Raw genomic sequence first — 7493 nt, forward strand, 5'->3', positions numbered from 1 at the left:
AAATTCATGTATGCGTACTGAGTGATGACCGATAACATGTGTCATGGGGTTAGGTGATAATAAATTTGCACTACGTAGCCTTGAAGTTCATAAGATTGTGACCTAATAAATCTATAGTGTGCGATGAGTAAGTCTGTTTCCCATTATATAACAAATTGTAATGGTTCCATCTAATACTGCTATCGTGTATAAGTATAACGTCAGATGAAAGTTGCTTAATTGTTACCCTTGTGATAAATAGTAATGAACAGAATTAACCTCTCCCGGATTTACAATCGACAAGCTACCAAAGTTATAATTTTGTCGTATAATATATTTGTCTCATCACTAATGACTTAATAAGCATAACAGCTAGCGATAGAAACGTGATTGCATTGGGAATATCATGATGGTTCGTTTAATTTGTTGCTTAGTCAAACAACGGCTAAAATACATATGGACCGAATTAAATATATACATCACCATGCATGGACAATTTATACAAGTAATGGCTAATTTTTCTGAAGAAATAATTTTGGCGGGTCACTTCATGCGTTGAATGGACATATATACCGATTCCGACAAAAGTAAAAGAAGACATAATTAGTTAGAAAGTTGATGTATTATTAATAAACACACATATTACGTGAAAACAACTATGCAACCTTTCTATTTAAAACAAGATTTTGTGGGGGAGGAGGAATCCTGTTTAATATTTGAAATTCCGTCTTAAAACTTCCAGCGGATTAGGACTCTCTGTGAATGTTAATTTTGAATCACTAAAAACTAAGGATCTTCACCTAATCCTTTGGTAGCATACTACCTTCTTTGCGTGCAGACTATGATTAGACGAATAGTTTGTTAGAACAATCAAATGTCAAGTGTATAATATATAACAATTACATAGTTTATCTTGAAAAGAAATTTCACAAATATACGATATATCTTACAATATGAACAATTTAATGAATTTGAATAACAAATCACAAAAAACACACTGACTTGTTTTCGGATAGAGGCTTGCAGAGCAATCTCCTAAGACAGAAATACGTCCCTACACCAGTGCAGTAGTTCAAAGGACGTCTATCTTGCAGGATACAACTATCTAATCCAAGTTCTTGCACACGAACTTGGATTCTTGACGAATTGGTAGTGTTGTTCTCTGTAAGGAATAAAAATGAGCGATTGAATTGATGTGTATTTTGTTTCTGAGCGGACTGCCATATATATAATGGCTTAACTTGAACAAACGCAACCGTTCGTCCTTATCAGTTACAAAATGGACGTAACTGTTCACTTAGTTTTATCCTTTTGGAAAAACTGAATCCAAAAATTAAAAACGAAAAAATTAAACTTGTGTTTTCGTCAATCCAAGCCCAAGAGCACCAAGGCCCAAGGCCCATCTTTGACATTTAATATATACACCCAAACCTCAATTTGTAAGGCCCAATGTCCATAGCTTTGGTCCAATTCATTTTAAACCGTAAGTGAGTTAAACCACTTATAAAGAGGACTTTAACAATCTGTTTGGGCGATGTGGGACTGAGTCCCACTCACAAGTTCCAACAATACCCCACATTTTCTATTCAAACACTAGCAATACCCCACATTTGAATAGAAAATAAGATACTAACTAAATTAGTAACATCGTTCCAGAGAACTGAGATATGATATGCATCGGGATAGGTGTCTTTTGGACTTGAACCTTCTCTAGTGAGTACTTATCGGATTTACCTAATGAAGCAGTGAATTTAATATCTTGAACTGATCATTGTAAGTAGTAAATCGAAACAAAAAGTATCACACATATCACATCTTGACACACTTCAATTCATACGGTTGTGTTCATTTTGGTCCTGAACATATCCTGATTTCATGAGACATTTAGAGAATTGTAGCCATATCAAATCTCAAAGATGCGACCCCACATCAATCTCATATAGGTAATGCTAACTAAGAATAGCCTGTTCTATTCATCTCAACTATAAGATGTTAGCATTATTAAGAATAATGATTCACCCTTTACGTCTTATAGGTAACACACTGTTTGCCATCATAGGAATAAGTAAGGATTGTGTGTTTCTTACCTTGAGTTTTCCTCAACTAGTTTGTCTATTAAACCTAGACCATGGGATCTCCAATTAGCTAGGTTAGGTTTCCATCAAGTTATAACTCATTGAGTTGGCTTTAAACCCATTCCCCTCGATGTAAATGCCACTTGATCCTTGGATAGGCCTTTTGTCAAAGGATCGACAATATTCTCCTTTGATTTAATATAGTCAATGGAGATAGTTCCATGCTTGAGTAGCTGTCTAATGGTTTTATGTCGTCGCTTTATATGTCTTGACTTTCCATTATATTCAGCGTTTTTGGCTCGACCTTGTGCAGCCATGCTATCACAATGTATACATACTGCAGTCACAGGCTTTGGCCATAATGGAATATCTTCCAGAAAATTTTTAAGCCATTCAGCTTCATCAACAACTGTATCTAAGGCTATAAATTCTGATTCCATTGTCGAACGTGCCATACACGTTTGCTTAGATGATTTCCATGACACAGCTGCTCCACCAAGTGTAAATACATATCCACTTGTGGATTTACTATCTGTGCTCCCTGAAATCCAATTTGCATCACTATATCCTTCTAATACTGGCGGATATTGAGTGTAGTGCAAACCATAATGCATTGTATGCTTTAAGTATCTTAATACTCTTATTAAAGCATTCCAATGATCTTTTCCAGGATTACTTGAATACCTACTTAATCGGCTTATTGAATAAGCGAGATCAGGTCTTGTACAATTCATAATGTACATCAAGCAACCTATAACTTGTGTATACTCCAATTGAGATACGCTCTCTTCTTCGTTTTTAGTAAGTTTATGAATTGGATCAAATGGAGTGACTGCAGGTTTACAATCATAATGTCCAAACCTTTTTAGAACCTTTTCAACGTAATGTGATTGAGTTAGGACATATCCATCTGAATTCCTCAGAATTCGAACTCCAAGAATCACATCAGCTAATCCCATATCTTTCATATCAAAGCTAGAATTTAGCATTTTCTTTGTGGAGTTAAGCACATCTTTGTTTGTTCCCAGTATAAGCATGTCATCAACACAAAGACATACAATAACACAAGCATTTTTCGTTTGCTTAACATAAATGCATTTATCACTTTCATTGATCACAAATCCATTTGTGAGTATATTATGATCAAATTTTTCATGCCATTGCTTAGGAGCTTGTTTAAGTCCATATAATGACTTAATCAATTTGCAAACTTTGTTTTCTTGACCTTTGACAATGAAACCTTCAGGTTGCTCCATATAAATTTCTTCGTCTAATTCACCATTTTAAAATGCAATCTTGACATCCATTTGATGTATCTCGAGATTGTGTATGGATGCTTTAGCTATTAATAACCTTATAGATGTTATTCTAGCTACTGGTGAATAAGTGTCAAAGTAGTCAAGTCCTTCTTTTTGACGATATCCTTTGGCAACTAGACGAGCTTTATACTTGTCTATGGTACCATCTGGTCTCAATTTCCTTTTGAAAATCCATTTATAACCTATTGGTTTATTTCTAGGAGGCAAATTAACCAATTCCCATGTATTATTTTGCATGATGGATTCCATTTCACTTTGAATAGCTTCTTTCCAATAAGGCGCTTCAGAGGATTCTAAAGCAGCCTTATAAGTTTGAGGCTCGTCTTCGGTTATAAAAGTGAGGAAATCAGGACCAAAATCCTTTGCAATCTTTGCTCTTTTACTCTTCCGTGGTTCCAAATCTTGACTTTGAACTCTAGAAGTTGAAGCATGATTTTCGTCATCATTTCTTGTATTATCATCATGTACTCTTTTGTTCAATACATATGACCTATCTTTATAAGGAAAAATTTCCTCAAAGAACTCAGCTTCGGCAGATTCAAGTATTGTATTTACATGAATGTCTGTAATTTCATATTTATGAACCAAAAATCTATATGCCGAACTATTATTGGCATGACCAATAAATATACAATCCACTGTTTTTGGTGCAAGTTTTTGTCTCTTCGGAAGAGGCACTTGAACTTTTGCAAGACAACCCCACACTTTCAAGGTTTTATATGTAGGTAACCTACCTTTCCAGATTTCATAACGAGATTGATTAGTCTTCTTATGTGGAATTCGGTTCAAAATCGTGTTTGCAGCAAGGAGTGCCTCACCCCATAAATTATGTGGTGCTCTAGAACTGTTCAACATGGAATTAATCATATCCTTCAATGTACGATTTTTCCGTTCAGCCACTCCATTTTGTTGAGGAGTATATGGGGCAGTGGTTTGATGTATTATTCCATGTGTTGAACAAAATTCTGCAAAGTCATTAGATTCATATTCACCACCTCTATCCGATCTTAAGACTTTTTTTCTTTTGTTTAGTTGATTTTCGACTTCGGCTTTAAATGTCTTAAACATGTTTAAAGCTTCATCTTTTCTATGAATCAAATAGACATAACAGAATTTGCTGCAATCATCAATGAAGGAAATATAATAGTTCTTTCATCGACGAGTTGGTGTGGATTTGAAATCACAAAGATCACTATGGATTAAACCAAGTATTTCGTTGGATTTTTCCACTGATTTATAAGAGTGTGTTGCATATTTGGATTCTGTGCATATCTCACATTTAGATACTTTGTTCATAGAGCATTTTGGAAATAGGCCTAAGTTAACCATTCTTTGAAGAGAACGAAAATTAACATGACCTAATCTTGCATGCCATAATGTAGATGACTCAATCAAGTAAGCATAAGAAGCACTAGGCTTGTTATTGTTATTAATAGCATCAACAGAAAGTACATTCAATTTAAAGAGCCCCTCAGATAGGTAGCCCTTTCCCACATACATCCCACCCTTGGTGATTACAAACTTATCAGATTCGAAGACTATTTTGAAACCCTTGTTACTTGGAAGCGATCCAGAAATCAAATTCTTGCGAATATCAGGAACATGCAGAACATTGGTGAGTGACAACTCTTTTCCAGAAGTGAGTTTGAGCGTCACTTTTCCTGTCCCTGCAACGGCAGATGCAGTTGCATTCCGCATGTACAGATTTTCTCCACCATTAACAGATTGGTAAGTAACAAATAAATTTCGATCAGCACACACATGCCTTGTTGCTCCTGTATCAACCCACCAGTCATTGGAATTCGTCAATAAATTGACTTCAGACACAACAGCAACAAACTTGTCTTCTGCAACGTTTGCTTGATTGGAATTCTCAGAATTCTGATCCTTCTTGTGGCGGCAATCCTTTGCCCTATGTCATGTCTTTCCACAAACCCAGCAACCTCCTTTGATTTTCTTGAAGGTTTTCCCCTTCACAGCAGTTAGTGTTTTCTTTGCAGCAGTATCCTTGCCTTTGTTTTTCTGATGGTGCTTTGCCTTGTGTAAGTCACTTCCTTCAACAACATTGGCTTTTGCCTCTAGAGATGAGACATCATACTTCTCATTTTTGCGATGATCCTCCTCCACACGCAATTTGAGAATCAATTGATCCATGCTCATGTGTTCAGTTAGATGTTTAAGATAAATCTTAAAGTCCTTCCAATTCGAAAGCAGTTTCTCTATAATAGAGCCAACCACAAAACCTTCTTTCAGACCAAGATTTTCTTCATCTAACTCATGAACAATCACTTGGAGTTCTTCAACTTGCTTGACAACAGACTTTGTTTCACTCATCTTGTAATTTAGAAATAACTTCTTGGAACTTGCCACTTCGGACTTATACTTCTTACCCAGAGACTCCCACAAATCTTTCATTGTCTTATATGATGAATAAACATCATACAGAGAGTCATCTAAAGCATTCAGAATGTAGTTCCTGCATAGAAATTCACTGTGAGTCCAGGCTTCTATAGCCTGCAGAATTTCGGCAGGAATATCTCCCTCTTCTGGAGCTTTGGGGGACTCAAAAATAATCACATGACTCAAGTTCAGAGTTGTTAAGTAGAACAACATCTTCTGTTGCCAACGTTTGAAATCAACTCCCTTGAACTTCTCAGGTTTCTCAACGTGTTGCTTAATGAAACCAACATTTGATTGATCCATGGTTTCACAATGATATTTCTGTCTTAGATTGTTAGAACAATCAAATGTCAAGTGTATAATATATAACAATTACACAGTTTATCTTGAAAAGAAATTTCACAAATATACGATATATCTTACAATATGAACAATTTAATGAATTTGAATAACAAATCACAAAAAACACACTGACTTGTTTTCGGAAGATAGAGGCTTGCAGAGCAATTTCCTAAGACAGAAATACGTCCCTACACCAGTGCAGTAGTTCAAAGGACGTCTATCTTGCAGGATACAACTATCTAATCCAAGTTCTTGCACACGAACTTGGATTCTTGACGAATTGGTAGTGTTGTTCTCTGTAAGGAATAAAAAGGAGCGATTGAATTGATGTGTATTTCGTTTCTGAGCGGACTGCCATATATATAATGGCTTAACTTGAACAAACGCAACCGTTCGTCCTTATCAGTTACAAAATGGACGTAACTGTTCACTTAGTTTTATCCTTTTGGAAAAACTGAATCCAATAATTAAAAACGAAAAAATTAAACTTGTGTTTTCGTCATTCCAAGCCCAAGAGCCCCAAGGCCCAAGGCCCATCTTTGACATTTAATATATACACCCAAACCTCCATTTGTAAGGCCCAATGTCCATAGCTTTGGTCCAATTCATTTTAAACCGTAAGTGAGTTAAACCACTTATAAAGAGGACTTTAACAATCTGTTTGGGCGATGTGGGACTGAGTCCCACTCACAAGTTCCAACATAGTTTACTAGAAACACTAGCAAATTAGCATCTGGGGTTAGAGAAATGCTGCTATAGAAGGAATGTGTGTATTCATAGGGCATGTGAAAAGTTTTTAGTACGCAGTCTAATAACCTTTGATGTATAATGATTAGATTTATGAGAGATTTTTTAGTGTGTTTAGGAAAGGGGGTGGTACTGTTAGATGAAGTCAAAAGGCAATTATTGCTAGCGTGCTTTGAGGAGTTCAATTATGTTTAGAACTTCTATTTGTTTTGGTCTTCCTTGTTTATAGGATGTAGTTTTCAAATATTTGTAATCTGCTGATTTCTGTTTGTATCTTTTGAATTTCAAGGTTCCTTGTAAATAGGGTTTTCAAACCCTCTAATGTAATCTGGTTGGCGTTATAAATACATGTATCCCTCAGTTGAAGGGTATGCAATCAAAGTGAAAAACCTGAGTTTTTAAGTTTTATATGGTTTCTAGAGCATGTTTTGTCTAACGACAACAACGATCCTAGTTTCTTATTCTTCCCACAATCGCTTCCATAGCTGAAAGCAATGTTCTCGCTGGTACACCCACCGTGTTGAAAAGTAAATTGCTTACTAATTTCTTGTTAGTAAATGATTTACTTATTCAATTTACCTTTATCCTACGTAAATGATTTACTGTTTTTTGTTGTGATCTTGTGCTCATA

This window comes from Malus sylvestris, chromosome 1, assembly GCF_916048215.2.
Source record: "Malus sylvestris chromosome 1, drMalSylv7.2, whole genome shotgun sequence".
NCBI classification, from domain to species: domain Eukaryota; kingdom Viridiplantae; phylum Streptophyta; class Magnoliopsida; order Rosales; family Rosaceae; genus Malus; species Malus sylvestris.